Source organism: Homalodisca vitripennis, chromosome X (genome assembly GCF_021130785.1).
Source record: "Homalodisca vitripennis isolate AUS2020 chromosome X, UT_GWSS_2.1, whole genome shotgun sequence".
In the NCBI taxonomy this organism is placed as follows: Eukaryota; Metazoa; Arthropoda; class Insecta; order Hemiptera; family Cicadellidae; genus Homalodisca; species Homalodisca vitripennis.
The window spans coordinates 41452925-41472465 of NC_060215.1; positions in this window are offsets into that span (position 1 = coordinate 41452925).

A 19541-nucleotide genomic window follows, 5' to 3' on the forward strand; every position below is an offset into this window, starting at 1 on the left:
AAAGTCTACTAACCAAGTCACCAATGTTGTTGTAAGCGTTGAGATAGTTAGGCTGTGTGTATTAATATGACACGTGTTTAAATCTTTTACGGGTGTATTGAGTGTGTTTAGACAATGTGAAAATATTCGCTAACGCTCAATCAAATCCAATGGAGTGGCATGTATCATGTAAGTGTTGCTCATATATAAATGAAGCTTCATGCACAATTGCAAGGGCATAGATCAGTTCAGTCCGTATCGATATATCGTCGTGTGGACAAACAGAGAGATAGACAGACAGAAAAGAAATGTATCCGAGCGATAGGCTTCGCTAAATCGTCACCAATAACAAGGGAACAAAATATGTTCGTCACATAGGTTTAGGCAATCTGCAAAATTAACATGAATAATGTAAGATATTACGATCAAAACCTAAGTTAAAAATTGGCCGTGGGCGTGGTTTGCTTCCAAATCACTGAATATATTTTATATTTTTAACTATCACCTAAAAATGGTCTGTCCTAGTACAAAAATTATGCTAAATAAACCCAACGAAGTTAGTAATAATTGTCTAACACCTAGCATTATTGAATTTAGAAGAATTAGTACATGAAAATCTAAAACAAAAAAAGAATACAATAAAACCCATTATAAAAACAATAAAAGAATAAATATAAATTAGGTATAAGTAGTTCAAAAGTTAAATAGCTGTCCGATAAGTTAAGCTGTTCTGATAATATATGTAAAGACGCCTGGAACCTCAGTAACACTAATTCCTTGGATTCTGAAGCAACTACACGTACTATATCGCTTGAAGTAGATGGTAATTTTATTTTAAATGAGCTTGAGGTATGATATAATGTAATTTATATAAATAAAAATTCATGGCTACAGGGTTGCGTTTGATTAGAAAAAAGGTTGAACCAAATTTGGCAGTGAACGTTCTTTACCATTCTCGTACACTGAATCTTGTACAGCCTGCTGAGGTTTTTAATGCCATCGAACTACTATAGAATATAACCTCATCAGGCCTAGATAGACATTTAAGCAAACTATTAAAAAGTGCAAAAATCTCTTTCTTGCCCTTCATCACCTATTTCAACGTGTTCTTTTGTACAATTTTTCCTTAGATGCTAAAATACTTTATAGCAATTCCACTTTTCAAAGGAGGAGAGAACTCCATTCCATTTTGAAATTTTAAACTCACAAATAAAACTTTAAAACGATTGTAGGTGATCAAGGATGTACCCTCTTTTATAAAAAGGTTTATTTTGAAGTTAATACTGTGCATGTTCGTACTGTCCTTTGCAATATTATTGGTTTTGAAAACGGCTTTGTGAGATGATACGACTTTTATTGTGGTGATAATTTATGACTTCACGATTTTGGACTCAATGCTTAAAAAATAAAAGACTAGATGGGTCATATCTACCAAAATGAGCTTTTCGACGTGAATTCTCTGTTCTTGTAAATTAAAATGTTATCGATGAGAAAATCGTATATAATCAGAATAGAACATCTCTTGTACAGTGATTATTATATAAATTAACCTTCCTACAATCGTCTGTTATGACAAACCTAAATGACAAATTTGGACAAAATATGACTTGGTAATCAACACAACTAACATTCTATGTCATTTCACCTACACACCTCGTTCCAAAATTTGATAAAATAGCTCATAAAAGTCTTATATTGTGCTAAGAAACGTTCCCTTATCCATTGGAATACTTATATAAAACACTATTCTTTATACAGTACTATTGAACTGTTAGGGAATCGAACCTCGGGGTTCATCAGTATTCGCTTCACCCATCAAGGATTCACCGGTATACGTGTACCAAACTTTAAAATAACTTTGACGGTAGATAACAAAGTTATACGGTTAATTGATACGGGAAGTTTGTCTTCGTCTCAAAATGTTGAAAATAACAGCTATGTACAATGGTGAAAAAGTCTTTGGCCTTGAATATGTTAATAGTTATACGGGGTGTTTCAGACCACCCGTGCAGTATGTATAGCAACCAAAATATTTGTAATAAAATTTTAATACATGAATCTCCACCAAATATGTCTTCCCTTCTAAAACAATGATTTATGATGCACTTTACATAATGAGAATCCTAAGTGATGCCACAGTATGTTGAGTGCAGCATAGAACTAAGTACACTTTTTTTACACAGGAAATTTCAGTATGAATTCAACCTGAGTATTCCGCTTGAAATGAACAGGGAATCGATCAACGGTTATGAGAGCTGCTGGAGCAAGTCGCTGGAGGCTCCGGCCTGACCTCAGTGACGGCTCTGTTATTGATGACCTTCCAGCCTGGAGTCTTTCATCTTCTCCAGCAACAGTTGAAGTGTCCGGGGCCTCCCTCTCTGACTCTTACTCACTCGGTCCCTGGCCCTTTGTTTGTGTGATAATACATCTTGTAAACATATTGATGTCTTGTTATTACTTTGGAAAAATGGGGAGCGTCTTAATATGTGACGGTCAGGCAGAAAGATACTTTCAGAGATTTGGATGGCAGTGAAGGGATAACAACATTAACTATTCACACCATCAATCGTGGACTCTCCAGCGGTACTTTAGTTTCAATTCAATACTATTAATATTAATGTGAATTGAAACAATTTTTACTACAATTTTTTTATATTAAACTGTGTTATTTTATAGTTACATATTCTTGTTCTCATATTGCCACCAATGTGACGTAGTAAATTGAATAGGTTGCGAGTAGTGAGGGTCGTGAAGCGAGGCAATGATAGCATACTAACCATTCAATTACCGCAGTTCTCTAAGGTATGAGCAAATTCCTGGATGTCTCTTGTGGTGAAATATTAAACCTATTCCAGAATGTAAGAAGTGTAAAGTGTAGCCGTAGCATGCAGCAGCTCTCCCAGTAGGAGGCATAGCACCGGAGGAGTGGCCGTTGTACCTGGAACTTGGAAGTTGAGTAATTATATACCTGTAATAACTCACCTCTGACACTTCTGAGGCATGTGTTCTCCTTGCCTTCCCATATGGTTCTCATAAAGGCCGAGACCTAGAAGTATTACATACATTTTAAAAATAGAGAAAATGTGCAATACTCGTAAATATAGGAAATATATAGTCAAAACACGTCAAATCCACGTGAAGTATAGCCTATAATAACTCATCAGGTGTTCTTTCAAGATACCATAGGCACTCTAGAGGATATGGAGTCACGCTGCATGTAGATCGTCAATCCACGTTAAGACCACGTGAGGCATACATAGCCTAACTCTACCACCATCTTCCAGAAACCACAGGAACTCCAGAGATTATAGAGTCAACTCCTTGTATATCATCAAACCATATTAATGCGACGTGAAATACAGCTTGTTAAAAAATATCTTCATAAACATTTTTCAGAAATCATAGAAACCCAAACGTTTTGGAGAGACAACGCTTGTACATCGATGAAGCCAATAACGTATGGTATAGAAAGTCTTCACGAGTATTCTAATGAAATCATTGGTGTATTTATTGCGTGTATTAAGGAATACATTAACGCAAAATCTTCAATTCTAATACAACTCATAGAACAGTCTTACGGAGGTTTCCCATGTCCATGTGATTAGATAAATAGTAACACAACGTTTCGAAATCTCATATCTGTTATCAATTTCACGTGTGAATCCATAAGACAATTATCTAGAAATTCTAAAAATTGAGAAATATAATTTTTACTTTCTAATATGTTTTATTACTGATTAATTGTACTTTTTATAATTAATGTTACATTCATTTCGATGGATTGAATATCAACTTTGATCGGAAGTTCTGTAAATTTGTTCACTCGCTTTAATTCACCCAAAGTTATATTTTTAAATATAAATTCGGAAACAAACACAAAAGTTCTTTTTTTTACAAAATTATTCCTTTATCCTTAAGAACTCACCAACTTCCTAGCTTGATAAACTTTAATTGTTTTATTCAAGGATGGACATTCAGATGGGTTTTAAATTCTGTTTTTGGTTCTGCATTACTTATCGATATTTCCAAGAAATACTGTATTAATATTAATAAATGGACCTATAGTAAACCTTCATCTACTATCTGAAACAGTTTTCTTCAATTCTTGTTTGGTGCTACTATGATATTATGTTATATGTCGATAGTTATATGTTGAATACTGTGAACAGTTATAGGTTTTTGTTTTTTACTTCAGACTCTTTGGCTCAAAATACAATTCTACAACAAATAAATCTTAGAACATTTTTATAAGCCAAACATGGTGGCTTGAGGTGAAGGTTTTGCTAACTTTCGTGGTTCATAAAACTGATACGGCTAAGCGGTAGTTTTGTGATTACTTTCTCAACACATAAAGCGCTCTGAGATTCTTGTTACTACTCGCCTGTAATATATGCCTAAAGAGCAGTAGGCTGTTGGGTGTGTTTTATATATATATATATATTACAGGCGAGTAGTAGCAAGAATCTCAGAGCGCTTTATGTGTTGAGAAAGTAATCACAAAACCACCGCTTAGCCGTATCACTAGTGTCAAGAGTTCTATCCTTGCTGAAAACCAGGTAATTAAATATGCTCAGTCCACTTGTGTATATATTCTGTGTGAGGTTTGTTTCAGGTTTCAATGTCGTGCATGTAGAAAACTTCATAATTTGGGTTTAATTCCATTAAATTTTTGGTAACATATGTCAAATGTATAGGTGGGTTGTTCCGTTGGAATATATTAGTTTTTTTTTACTTTTTGACAATAACCCGAGTACATTTGAGTTCGTTTACACCGATTTCAGTTAGAGATTTCAGGGTTTGACGGAGACACTTGCGATGTTTCCGTTCCTTTAATGTCCTGTCATGGGAGACATACTTTTTTAGACGAGGATCTAGGGGGTGAATTCGTCGATTGAGAACTGTTTGAATAATTCTCTTGTTTCGTCTGGGATACTCAAGATTACTTTTATGGAGTGGAAATGTTTGAACGACGTAATTTATCAACAGAAGTATTAGCGGCCACCCGAATCTTGTTGAGCAGATCCAAGGTGTGAGCCTTTTTCATACACTCGGGGACATCAAAAATGATAATGTTAGATTGACTTGCTGTATGGTCGATCATATTCGAGTACATCTCCTCACCAGACAGAGAAGAGACATCTTTCCTTAACCGTTCATCTTCAACTCAGCATTTTATATCGTCTTCTTCCTTACTAAGGCTTAGTTCGATATCATAACAACCTTTGAGAGCATCTCGAAGTTGGATTTTAGTGCAGAATTATCGTTAGAAATAGTCTCTATGTCGGCTTTGGTGACTAGGAAATCCATTTTTCCAGATGTTAGAATTCGTGATGTGAGCAGTTCCAGTATTATTTACAATCAACTCCGTTACAATGCCACTTTAGCGCCGTTTCAGCATAACGTTTGTATTCAAATGCAGTCAATCTAACGTAATCTGCATAGAACCATCAGTCGCACACCGTATACCTTTCTCATTTTTGGATACTACATTCATGCAGCGCAGAGAAGTTTCAAAAGAAAACATGATTTATTAGAGGTCTCGAGAAGTTATAGAGACCAACACACAGATATGGTGTTGGTATTAGTTACAACTTTATTATTAGTATTGTTGGTATTGGTTACAACTATCCAGCAAGTATTTAATAATTGATAGTAAGTGATTGGTTAAAAACTTGGAGCTAAACAACTCACCGAGTAGAACCAATAACAATATAAAAGATCTCGGCAAGTCACGCAACACTCAATACTGTACATGAACATCAGAGCGAATGAAGATTTAAAAGGTTGTGCCTAAAAACATTTGGCACAGTTCTATTCGTAGACGTAGAGTTAAACGTTGAATTGACACTGGTTAGTGACGTGTATTGACAATTATGGGTAAATTATGACTAATAGGCATGTTAGCGTGTTTATTGAGTGGAAGGAGGAGGCCAGTATAGGATTATTCAATAATACAAGTTGAGGCACTTAGATACGTTTAACTCACTACTCAAATACGAACCACGTGCAAGCAGAGTATGGAAAGTAATTAGATAACTAACGTAATATGACTAGAGCATTACTCGAAGCAAACAATAAGGTCAGCCATGTTGAAGAAAAAGGCCCAGTAATGATTTGGTAATGTTCCACAAATGGAACAAGTAGTAGATTATATTCGTGAACGGTAGGAGGACTACAGAAGAAGGGTCGATGGTGTAACAGAGCCAGCCAGTGAGTATCTAACAGGTTGATCATCAGTTTTGTGATCACTGATAGCCTACTCGGAGAAGACCAAGACGGATTACCAGCTGAGCCTGAGCCCGACTCTGTGCCGTGATGGAACTGCTGTCAGTGATCGTCTCCTGGGCCACTTGTCATGTTCGATACATCATCTCCTGCTCCAGACAAGCTGCCCTCTCACTCGTACGGATCGATCTCCGGCTGCGCCACGGCTGATCCTCTAGTCCGACCCATTCATTCACACACGCCCAGTGACTGCTATTCATTCACCGCGTTTTCTTCGTGTTTAAATGTCCTATTTCTGTTTCCAATGTTTCTAAGGTTCCATTATACACGTGATTATCCTAAATTATGACCACCAATATTATTTCTAAGACTTACGCGGGCGGTGGGGAAACTATTATGTAAGATTTCAGGTCACACCACTTCAATATATTGCGTACATAATTAAATTCTGGAATTATTTTGGCATCACTGTGAGAGCCATCTTCAGTCAAGATATGTTAAACAGAAACTGCCAATAATACGCAACAGGCAATAGTTTATTTAAAAGAGTATGAACTTTATTGTGATTGGCTTAAGTTTAACCAACCAACTACCAACTATGATCACGTGGCTTCTGTACTACTGAATTCCAGCTGTTTAACTAAATGACGCTGTCGTTTTTTGTTGAAGTTATTAAATAAAGCGTCAAATTGTCGAAAAGTTGGAAATCTATTATAAAGAAGCGATATTGATCGTAGTCTGTCGTTGATTGATTGATTCTCCCAATACTATTGTTATGGGTTTTTGCTACGTGTTTATTTTCTATTTGGGATCCAGGGATAATATATTCTAATAAAATGTTGTATATTTTTGTTAATAGGTAAATGCCGCTGGAATAAACAAATTAACATCTGAGAATTGCTGATGTTGACTGTGAGATCAAAATATTTGAAGAATTTAACTGTATATGCATGATGCGTTGTGAAACGGAATGCTTACATAATACTTGTAAGATAAAAACCCTCCATAGTCATGCTTTTATTATAAGGATGCTCTCTACCTCATTATTTAACCAGGGTGTTGAGATCTATGTCGTCGATCGTAAGAAAAGAAGGCTTTTCAGCATATTATACTTTCTTAAAGAATCAAAATATTAAAAGAGAATAACTTTTTAACTGTGAAATCTCATAGGAACGAAGTTGTAGAGAGTAAAGCCAATTTTTAGCAACTATGTTACATAAATGGACATATGACGCAATAACTCAGTTCCCGTTGTTGGATGTCCCCACAATATTACTTCGTATTATTATCGAAGTAATTACTGATCGATGAACGGTTTTATTTAACTGTGGTGCTGAATATTGCGTAATTTCTCCCACTCGTCTTTTGTTTCAAATTTGATTGTATTGAGAATAAATCGTACAGAATCATGCTGAAATCGGGAAAATCAATTTTAAAGGAATATTTACTAGATACAAATATATTTCTAAGCCTTTAGCGCCACAGCAAGGAATAAAAAGTACGTTGAGGCATTTTGCTCGTACGTCGAAGAAGGTCCGGACTATTGCGTTTAAAACCATTCTGAAAATCAATTAATAAATTATGCATTTGTAAGTGTTGTCTGTTATTAATCAGTTTTCAGAAAGAACAAACTTTAAAGGTTACTAATGAGACTGACTTATTTAATTTATCTTATTATAACACATAATCCAATTACGATTTTACTATACAAAGTTATTAATGAATCGAAAATACAAGGCGCAGTGCTTCACTGACAGGATAAACAGATTCTGAACCACCTCCAAGGAATGTGATTCTTATGTGTTAGTTTAATTTTACACCATTGTTTTTTCCTTCGTGACATATCAATATTGGTAATTCAAACATGTCCAGTAGGTAGACACACATGTTGCCTCCCATGACTATGCTTGACTTGGGAGGCCTCAACTACAGATACCAGTTGATAAACATTTTCCCCGAGACATTAACTTAATACTCATGTTACTGTAATACCACTAGATGCATACAAAATTGTAATTATGAAGAAGCACGTACTCATCGCTGGCTTGTAAAATGGACATTACAGCACAATATGCTGTGGACGATAATGGAATCTGCTCTTAAAGTGAAAATGGTGATGAGGAAAGACTTGTAATGAACATTTATTACTTGAATTCTATTAAGAATATAGAAGGAATTGTTGTTGTTGCAGGACTAAGTGGACATATTACATGTGATCAGTGGATCGCTTAATTGACCATTCTGATCCTGTTTTCTGTTTAATGACTGAAAAGTGTAGTGGTTTTCATAGATGGTTATATGTGTTTCAGATTCACAAAACAAATACATTGTTGTGAAATACTAAACAATGTATGGTATCATTGAATTTAATAAATTTAAGCAAGTCTATGTTAAAAATTATAATACAAAACATGAACTAAGTCGGTTTAATAAGTTCACCTATTTAGTTTTCATCTAATTTTATTGTGTGTAATAAGTTAATGAATAAAAACACAGCTAGGTCAAAACAGGCAGTAGATCCTGAATCGGTATTTTCAAAACACTGTAAATGTGGTTATAATTGTTTCCTAATTGAGGAGAGAGTGGTTCAAAAAATGCCCTGTGGAACTTTTAATTCAAAACTGACTTAAACATCCTAAATAAAATTCCAAAATGTAATTGTAAAGTATAAAATGCTTTCAAACGAAAGGTTGTCAGCGAATTTTGTTTAGAGTGCGCGAGAAGGGAAAAAAACTTCCTTTTAGTCTTATTTAATTGTGCAGATCCTAAAAGGTAGTGTTAACCACAATAGAACATTTGGTTAACCTACTGTGTGTGGGGTAGGAGTAAGAAAGGGTTTATTTAATTCGATTAGGACAGGCCAATTTTAAATTGTAACCAAATGTCGCAAATATATAATTCTATTTAACAAACTCCATTTAAAATAGCGATTTTTACTTGTTTGCTGTTTTTGAATAGAGAGTAGTGGGACAAAACGTACATTAAACATTCGTCCTAAGTCAAAACCTTGTAAAATGAAAGGGTTCTCTAATTCAAGAGGAGAATATTCTTCACCTTTGGAATACTACAATCAGCCTACTTAAATTGTTAGGCCCCTTCTTCAGGACCAAATGTCATCATCTTGAGATGTTACAACTGACATGTATATGATCAGGTTTAAAATGATTTTAAATGACTTTAAAAAATTTGACGTAAAGTCTTCGTAGGAAAGGAACGTCATATTATTCCAAAGTAGGTTTTAAAACATTTCCATTTTTTAAATTATTGGATATTGGGATGGATAGTAAATGTTTAAAAAACTAAAAACAGGATTATCATTAATTTGATATTCCACTCAGGTGTTATCTTACATTATTTAATCACTCAATTTTTCACTTCTGTATGATATACGTTTGGCTTTTTTTGCATTTAGAAGTTTTTAAAAATGCAAGGTTGCATTTAAATTTAAGAAGTATATAGCACGTTCACGACTAACTCGTATTGGAAGATTGGTATCTGAATACTTTCAAATTCTTCAGAACCGCGTATATAATATTTTAATTAAAACACCAAAAATCAATGATTTAGTTTCTGTGTAAGATATTTGTAATTTTTTGTTACTGTAAATATATCGACAACGCCTATTCATTACATTTAACAGATTGCGTTCACTCAAATCTTAATTCTTTTCTTAGAAATCAGTTCCAGATCTACGATCTTAGAAATCAGTTCCAGATCTATGATGATGACGAAATAAAAATATCAACTTTGTTGAGCTACAATGTCAGCAAATTTTGAGAAATGAAATGTTTTTAGAATGAAGATCAGACTTATTTGAAACTGCTTACCGAATCACTGAGCATTACCAACGATACCCGTGCAAGGACCATAGTGACCACATGTGATAGTCAAGGTGTCAAGGTCGAGGTGTCGGGGCTCACCACTTCACCCGACCTCCCGGTCAATCCCTCACAACGTAATTAACTTGTTGCCGTCGCTATTAAGTTGTATTTCGAATTAAAAAAGTAATTAATCAACCGAGACAGCGGCCCAGGGGCGCGTTGATTAACGCGAGCACCTGGTCGCTAATAAACCTCGCCGTTTCTGCCAAATCTCGAATCAAATTTAGCCTCAGGTGTTAGGGGAAGGGGCTGGCGGTGGGGAAGGGGGACTGTAAAACGCAGCTGGTTCTGAACTGCGTTGTCCCGCACAGCGCTGGTCTTAAAATTATACACATGCGCGCTAACACCGTTATCGTGGTGCCTTGAGTGGCAGTTCTTAATTTTACGACCACTAAAATGTTTTCCCTCTTTTAAACCCTTGTTAATAGAAATTTTTTCTGAAAATGTAATGTATACATGTCGAATTACTTTAATAAAAAGTGTCTCTTCTCTCTAAGTTTCAACCGGTGGGTCAAAAATGTTTTTTGACGTTAGAAATATGTCAAACATTTTAAAAATTTTGTTAATTAGTAATAAATCGCTGTACTGAATGTATAAATATTTATACAATAGTACGTTATGGTAGCATATCATATAAATCAAGTTTCGTGATTTGAACATTTTCAGCCATGATCATAACGAAGCTGGCCATTGAATTAAAAAGAATGTAATTCGGTGTAGTCAGTTTTGTGACAAATACATAAAGTAAAAACTTGAGTAGAATTAATTGGTCTCTTGTTAACTCATCATTATTACGTTTTTGTATCGCACCAAGGAGAAGGTTTAGTGTAACCCAGTTATTTTCTACGGAATGGAAAATAATAAATGTGGATTGACAAGAAATATCTGGAAGAAGGTAAAAGCCTAATTTGACAGTAATGAGTGTTGTGCCATTTGGAGCGGATGTGATGCTCGTGGACTGTGGTGTAAAAAACGTGTCTGCCGATCCCCTACGATCTAAGCCGCGTGTTGTGGGAAAGTACAACAAACACGCGGGCAGGCGCGGTTTTTACACGGCCTCATCCGAGCATCGTGAAAAAACTCAGGGTAATCTCGCGAACCCTAAATCTGTTTCCAATGAGCGTGGAAAGAGACGTCAACCCCTGGGGGCTGGGGCAAAAAATGCGCACCACTGCGAACAGAGCGAGAATCGGTGTCAGGATGAATAACGACACCCATTCACTGGAACACCTGAACTTTCGAGCAAGATGGAGGAGGTGGCAGGGCTGACGCAAAGGTAGGGGTGGCAGATGTCACACAGAAGCAGTTACCACCTCTACCGACTTCCTGATTTCCGTACTTATATCTAGGGTGTTGTGTAGAGAACGCCAAATAGATGAAATGGGACCACCTGAAGTTCAAAGCAAGATGGAGGAGGTGGCAGGGCTGACGCAAAGGTAGGGGTGGCAGATGTCATACAGAAGCAGTTACCACCTCTACCGACTTCCTGATTTCCGTACTTATATCTAGGGTGTTGTGTAGAGAACGCCAAATAGATGAAATGGGACCACCTGAAGTTCAAAGCAAGATGGAGGAGGTGGCAGGGCTGACGCAAAGGTAGGGGTGGCAGATGTCATACAGAAGCAGTTACCACCTCTACCGACTTCCTGATTTCCGTACTTATATCTAGGGTGTTGTGTAGAGAACGCCAAATAGATGAAATGGGACCACCTGAAGTTCAAAGCAAGATGGAGGAGGTGGCAGGGCTGACGCAAAGGTAGGGGTGGCAGATGTCATACAGAAGCAGTTACCACCTCTACCGACTTCCTGATTTCCGTACTTATATCTAGGGTGTTGTGTAGAGAACGCCAAATAGATGAAATGGGACCACCTGAAGTTCAAAGCAAGATGGAGGAGGTGGCAGGGCTGACGCAAAGGTAGGGGTGGCAGATGTCATACAGAAGCAGTTACCACCTCTACCGACTTCCTGATTTCCGTACTTATATCTAGGGTGTTGTGTAGAGAACGCCAAATAGATGAAATGGGACCACCTGAAGTTCAAAGCAAGATGGAGGAGGTGGCAGGAATAACGCAATAGTAGAGGTGATAAAATATGTCACACCGAGGCAATTATCACCATTACTGACTTCTTAACTTTCGTACTTGTATATACATAAATGTAGATAATATCTTATATATTACAATATAATTTTTTTTTAAATTGATTTTCAAAACTATTTTATAAATGAATACATTTCTGTAATTAATTTGCCGTTGAATATAAATAAACATTAATTCAACCATTAAACTAATGGAGAGGTAAAAAATGTGATGAATACAGTTTGTAATACTCAATGTATTTTCCATTTGTAGATCCACTTTACATAAATTACATCTGTTAAGTAATTTGTGTTCCAGTAGATTCCAGTCCATTTTGTGGATGTTGCCGAAAGCTCCTTATATAACAATGATTTGTAGGTTTTTTTTGAGCTTAAGTTCAAGCCAATGTATAAAGGAGTTGTACATTAATTCTCTATTAATAGATGAACTAATGCTCTATTCAGTTGTCACCTCAGATTAACACTATCAAGTTATAAATAATACATAAACCATTTTCTTGCCTATGTTGTTGACCTAGGCCAGTGACATTGGTCAGCTTACTGAAGTTTCCTAAAGTGTTCTAAAAGCATCTTCAATCAAGAAAGCTGTTATTGTTTTTGCTTTATTTAATGACGAAACCGGAGTATATTAATATGCAAAATTATAACACTAGCAATTAATTTATTAACACATTCACAAATTCAGTGAACATCAATACATGTTTAAGCAATATTGAACTGAACTTAATATCTTTATTCTGCTCACCTCATTCATTTACTCATAGGTCTTTTGCAGACAGTATTAAGCTCTTCCAACCGAGTAAGGCACGCTTTGATGTTGAAACCGTTTAAATTGTTGATTGTTTTAACAATATCCGTAAAGAATTCAAAACGTTGGGTCCATAATAATGGAATGCATTTTTTATAAGAGACTGTATAAAACTCTTCAAAAATATAGATAGCAACATACAATTTAAATAGGCGCGAGGTTGATACTGTATACATCCTCTAGATTTAAAATGTCATCACTCTGGTTCATAACAAGCACAAATAAATAATATATAACTATTTCTGTTCAGGTTGAATGCAATAATAATAATCAACTGATAGATGCGTTATGTAATCGCATATGTAATAATAAATCTATGTCGAAAAATATCATAACGAATGTTCTTTGGTGCCAGGTTTATTCTCGCATATTTGCCGTAAATGTCAGATGTTTTACTAAAAATGTAAATGTTTTCTAAAAATTGTCATTTTTATTTACTGATGACAACTCTTAATGTTTTTACTAGTGTATACATTTTGGTGTATGGCGTACATTAAACTAGATTTTTTTAAACAATGTACAAAACCATTTGTATGAATTAAAATGTTGAATTCCCCGTGGTTTAAATGAAATAATATTCAGATCCAAAAAAACATATAATATCATTAGAATGCTGAAAAATTACTACATAAAGTTTAAATGAAGTACAAAAGAACTTTTACAGTTGTGGACAGAATATTGAAAATACAAAAACAAACGTTGATTGTATGTTAAATGATCAAATCATATTACGAAAAGAGGCCCTATATTTGATGTTTACTGTATCTCATGGCCTCTCACAAAAGTTGTGCAGCGCTAATATTGTAAAGAGGGTAACACAAAAAAGCTAAACATTGACAGATATAAAGTCGTCGATATTTATTACTTGTAAACCCTTTCGTTACGAGTATATATTATTCATAAGTTTTAATTTGTATTGCTTTCGAAAAAATATTTTGTGATGTTTGGATGGTTCGTGAATACCACGTCCAAAAACTAAGACCTTGATATAAAATGTATTAAATAAGTTCGGTTTTAAAGTCCGTATAGGTAAAGACGATCGATATTTAATAGGTTCTTACATGTAAACCAATATCCGGTGCTCTCTCGCTCTTGTGTATTTCGTGGATGTTTCTCTTGCAAATGCAGAGCCATCTGCAGACGCCTGGTTTAGTATGGACTCCGAGCATCGCTTTACCAGGTTCTCCGGACGCATCTTCGGCTGGACCAGGACTGGCGAGCAGCGAGAGGGGGTGGGAGATGAGATCGCGGCATGTGGTGAATGCTATCTGATCTGACCGTAGCGTGGACGACATTGTTCTGCTGATTTATATATACCCGCTGAGATAGGCTAGGCAGCGTGGCTGTGTCTGCTCCTGCCCCTTTTATCTTATCTTCTTGACCTAATTGACTCTTTCCAGTCAAGCTTTCAGGAATCTCAAGGTCCAGTATTTAACCAATTTACGAGTATATGTGGGTATGCAGTACTCCTGAAATGTCATTCCAAGTTCCGGATTTAGTGATAATTTAAATTTTTCCTGTGTCTGCTCTAAGAAACTGTATTTTTACTTGAAGAAAGTACAAAGGAATTACATTTTTATCGATAACTAGCAATTGTTTTATGTGTGCTACCATTGTTTAGCTCATAATATTGAGTAATTTGCTGGACAGTTAAAAATGGAATAGTAATAGAATATTACTTTATGAAATACACTCACTCCAAAAAACAACTATAACATTGAGCAATATTTTTGGTCTAAAACTATCTATAGTGTTACTCACAGGAAAGACACAAGTAACCCTCCCCTTGAAGCTAACCATGAAATGACCGACCCTACCTATCCTTTTTAGGTTTACCCTCAGGTGCAGATAAGTTAGGCCTAATCTTGATTCCATGTAGTCGGGGAGGACGAACGACTAGAACTAATGTAGAATACTTCTGTTTGCAAAGGGCGAGCTACCGGGTAACCGATAATCGGTTCCGCCCTCTTGGCGAATGGTCGGAGAGAGGGCGATGATAGTGGAAGGCCACGGTCACGTTAGTTCCGCGAGGAGGGAAGGACATGGATCTTGTTAGTGTTAAAGAGATCTAGTGCCGGTAAAAACTGTGACCGGCCGTGAAATGGGGAAGTGTTGTGGGGGATGATTCGGGACACCTTGTCGTGCCGTGGCGCGGGCGTGGATGTGGTACCCCCTGCCGAGAGCCGGGCTACTGTGGAGGCTACAAACATTGACTGGCCTCGAGAATCCTTAATAAGTTCTACTGTGCAAACTGAAAACATCGGTATACATGGTACAATATAATATACTGTCCCCGTTTGATATTCTTGCAGGACTCTTTCCTTAGAGAACTTGTTTCACTTGGGATACGGGAAAATGTGTAAGAACATCTAAGATGTTATTACTTAGCCCATTTGCTTTGAAATAGGTCGTTAAATAATTGTGTGTTTAGTTGGAATTATTTTATTTCATAAGCCTAAGTAAGATTTAAATAAAAAATTAGTTCTACAAATATACTTCTAATAACACCTCTAGTTAAGCTAGAGGTGTTATTAGACACACCTAAACACCTAAAGGTGAGCTAAGCGAACATATGTGCTGCTAAGTTTTGAGAATACATATTCTACTATAGTAGCAAACCTACCTTTGTCATAAAATGGTTTACTTGCAATATGCATAGTTCAATGAACGTCACTAGCCTTATCCGTCGATGTCAAGGGTTGGATTTCTGATTTGATGGTGAGTACGTACATTTGAATGGCAGAGACAAAGGTCATATAATGATAATAGTATTTTTAACGTTATAAAATGCGTAATTTATCGTTTGTTACAAACGATCACCAACGGTGACTACAAACGACACAATTACTTTGGCAGACGTTCACCGAATCGCGTGATAAAATACTTCTCCATTGTACAGAAGGAATGAAGACGTCAGAAGACACAATGAGACTGGTGCTGTCGAAGGCGACGAAGAGTACAATGGCGGGGGGATCTGCCCCGAAAGAGGCTTTGTGTCGACTTACTGTATCACTGACACCGGGTGTCGATAGAAGACAAGTCGCCTCCCGAGAGCACGGGGAAACCAGGGTGAACAAGAAAGGGGAGCCTTGGTGGGGGGGGGGGGGGAGCGTGGTGTACAATTTTAGGGTTGCATTTGTGAAGGTATCGATACAGAATGGGGGGCTCTATTACATCTCGTAATCAAATGTTGCTAAAGTTAACCAACAGGGCTTATTAATGCCTAAGATGACTGAGTGACTTTTGAGTGAGTGAGATTTTTATCTATAATTTCTTACAAATGTTCTCCCTCACCTGGTCATTACTATTAAAGTCCTTGTTATGTATTTTAAGGTTGATTCACAAAATGCCAATAAAATATGTTTTGACCCGATACAATGTTTGTAACACAATATTGATTCAATTTTTAGATCATGTATGGGCAAGGACGGGGCGAGTAAGTATTTTCTCGGGAATAACACTATTTAAATAATAATATTTAGCCTAATTGCCAAACAAACCCTACAAATAGTAATCAACAATCAAATACAAAGGGTAACCTAACGAATACAAATCTTTTCAATGTAGTTTTTTGAAATGGATACCGCCAGTTCTTGACTACTAGATAAGAGAAATATAAAAATGTCAATCAACAATAAAAACAAAAGCAACAAGAATATGTATAACTGGATCAAACCACTGGAACCAAGTCAGACTATAGTTAGTTGCCGCTGATATTAGATTTGACGATTCATTTTAAGCGCTTAAAACAAAGAAAAATGATCAGAGAAGACATTATCATTTTTGTATTTTTGACCCTTTATATATCCTTTCATTTTGACCTCCACGTAAACTGGGACGATCGATTTCTTTCTTAAGGTAAATTTTTTATCGATTTTTATAAACAACCTAGGTTGTGTGCTTGTACGGTGCATATAGCCTCTTGGATTCAGGACTGTAAAACTCAAAGAATCCAATAATACATTATTAAGCTTGAGAGAGTCTTCTATTGAGTTGTCATGGTATAAATTAAGATGATGGTATGAATTAAATATAAAACTTACCTTATTCTGTATAGTAGTTTATGCTGGTATCAGTTAAATATAAATAGTAACTTTATTCGAAACATTTCTTATTATAACAACTCTTTTAAAGTTACCTTTGAGACTAAACAAAGTGTATGTGTATTAGTACGGTACTTTATTAGACATTGATTGGACAAAAGTTGCATATTTATTTATTTATTTCCAACGGACATACTCTCCATTTTTACATTCAAGATCAATGTACTAAATTATTATAACTTAACCTAAACAAAAAATTCCACAACAAAACATTTGAAAGACTGAAAAAAAATATTACATAATACTCTATTGCAAGGCATGATATATACATACACATACACATATACATTTGTATTAGGCTTAGCAGATTCATTTGCATTAACTCTAGTCATTGTGTCAATATGAGATATGTATTTGGGTAATAATCATTAGTGAAGGTATATGAGAGAATAATAAAGGACAGTCTTGTTTTTGGAGTGTAGTACATTCATTTTTCTTTAACTTTAATTGATTTTGTAGCGGAATAAATTATGTATAAACTACTTGTCATTATTTATTCACATAAACGGTTAACCCTTTACATAGTAAGTCTCCATTTAAATACTTAATCCTGGCTGTAAATATTCCTATTGGTATGACACACACACTATATTCTGCCAAGTAAAGAGTTAAGGTAATATGGTGTATTTTGGGGATTTTTTTTATAGCTAGCTCATTAAAGAAGATTTGTACATAGGTACTTTCAGTATTTAGTCATCGGGTGACATACAGATGGGTTTTGGAAGAAATTCTTCTTTATCTTTTTAAAATATAAATCGATTAAATAGAATTTCGATAAATTTTAAGAACACGAAAATAGTTTTGGAATTGCTTTTGAACTAATAAACTTAGTTACGTGCATATACAATAAACTTCAATTGTGTGGCCTTGTGTGTTGTGTGCAATTTAATACTTAGTTCGTGTTCTTATGCACTAGCTAGTTAGTTAACTTGGATACTTAATAACTGACGTACTTTTCGTGGCTATCCATTCTCTTGTGTGTCTAAAAAGTCATCTTGGCTTGCATGCCATCAGCATGATAGTGCATTGGCAGAATAATGCACTTCCGTCACAAAGAAGCTGTGATGTACAAAGAGCAGGTTTCCGCTGCGTCAGAGGCGTCGGATTTTGGATCAGGTCAGGAGGCAGCGCTGGTTCAAATCCTGTGTCCGAAGCATTGTTTTCAGTACTGGCAACTTTTAACTATTCCACCCCCCCCCCCCCCCGTTTTCATACACTTAGTGTCTTCATACAGTCATGTGGGGGGGAAATCTAAAATTATTATAAGCCTCTTCTTTAGAAAATTAAATAGAAAAACAAATTTTACTAACTGCCATCGTCCTTAAATCATAAGTTGCAAAGATTATTTATTGCAGTCAAATAGACAAGGAAGCATTGGAAGTAGTCAACAAATAAATACATGCCAACATTAAAAAGTTTCTCTATTTAAAATGTCTTGTATATTATACGTTTGTTATTAAGGAACATTTAATTTTTAAAACTAAATAGTATTGTTTACTTTTAAGATCATGAGGAAGAGCATTGAAAATTATAATTTCATTCTAGAAAATGTGTTTATTTTTAATGATATTCTTTGAAGAGAAATATTATAGATGTGAACGTATTGCGAGTCTTTATTGTGATGACATAAAATGAGCTCCGAATTCCTAAAATGTAAGTATACGGAAAAAGTCTAAAGGTTTTAAAACAAGTTTTGAAAGATTCAGTATTTTTTATTCGTGCAATAAGTCTCATTGCTTTTTCTCACAATTTTTTTTTGTTGGTTTTCAGCCCTCAATTTACAACAGCGTATGCCAGAAGACATATAACCCACAGGACGCAATTTTATCCGGACTTGGGAACGACGATAGTCTCCTTAACACAAATCACTTGTAAATTTTCTATTATGAGAAGAACATCTCAAATTCTCATCTAGATTTAGCCCCAGAAACATAACCTCGTTACCATCTTCAACGACAATTTCCTGTAGAAGAAGTTCTAATACTATCATTCTGTCTGTGTTTTTATGCGGAGTTGTTAAAACAGATAATTTAGGAAAATCTGGATAACGACTTCTTCAAACCAGGATATGATAAAATTAAATCAATGAAGTATTCAGAACATTATTTGAACAGCTTGGATGAAACGTAGTCAATTCAAGTTATCGTTCTTGTCTTAAAGGCAAAATTAAAACCCACGACAAAACAAATAAAGAAAATGAATCTGAACAGCCGATCACTGTTCTACGTTAAACTTACATAATGTGAGTTTTCTCGAGAAAATTGGACAAGGGAATTGTTAAATGCGTTTGAGTCGTTAACTATTAAACTAACATTGGATACTTGGATTACTAATCAATGAACCTTTCTCATCCTTAATAGACAAGTTGAAATTAAGGTCAGATTTACCATACTTTTATTTTCATTAGTAATTTTTCACACAATTTTCATTTTATTTAATATGGAAA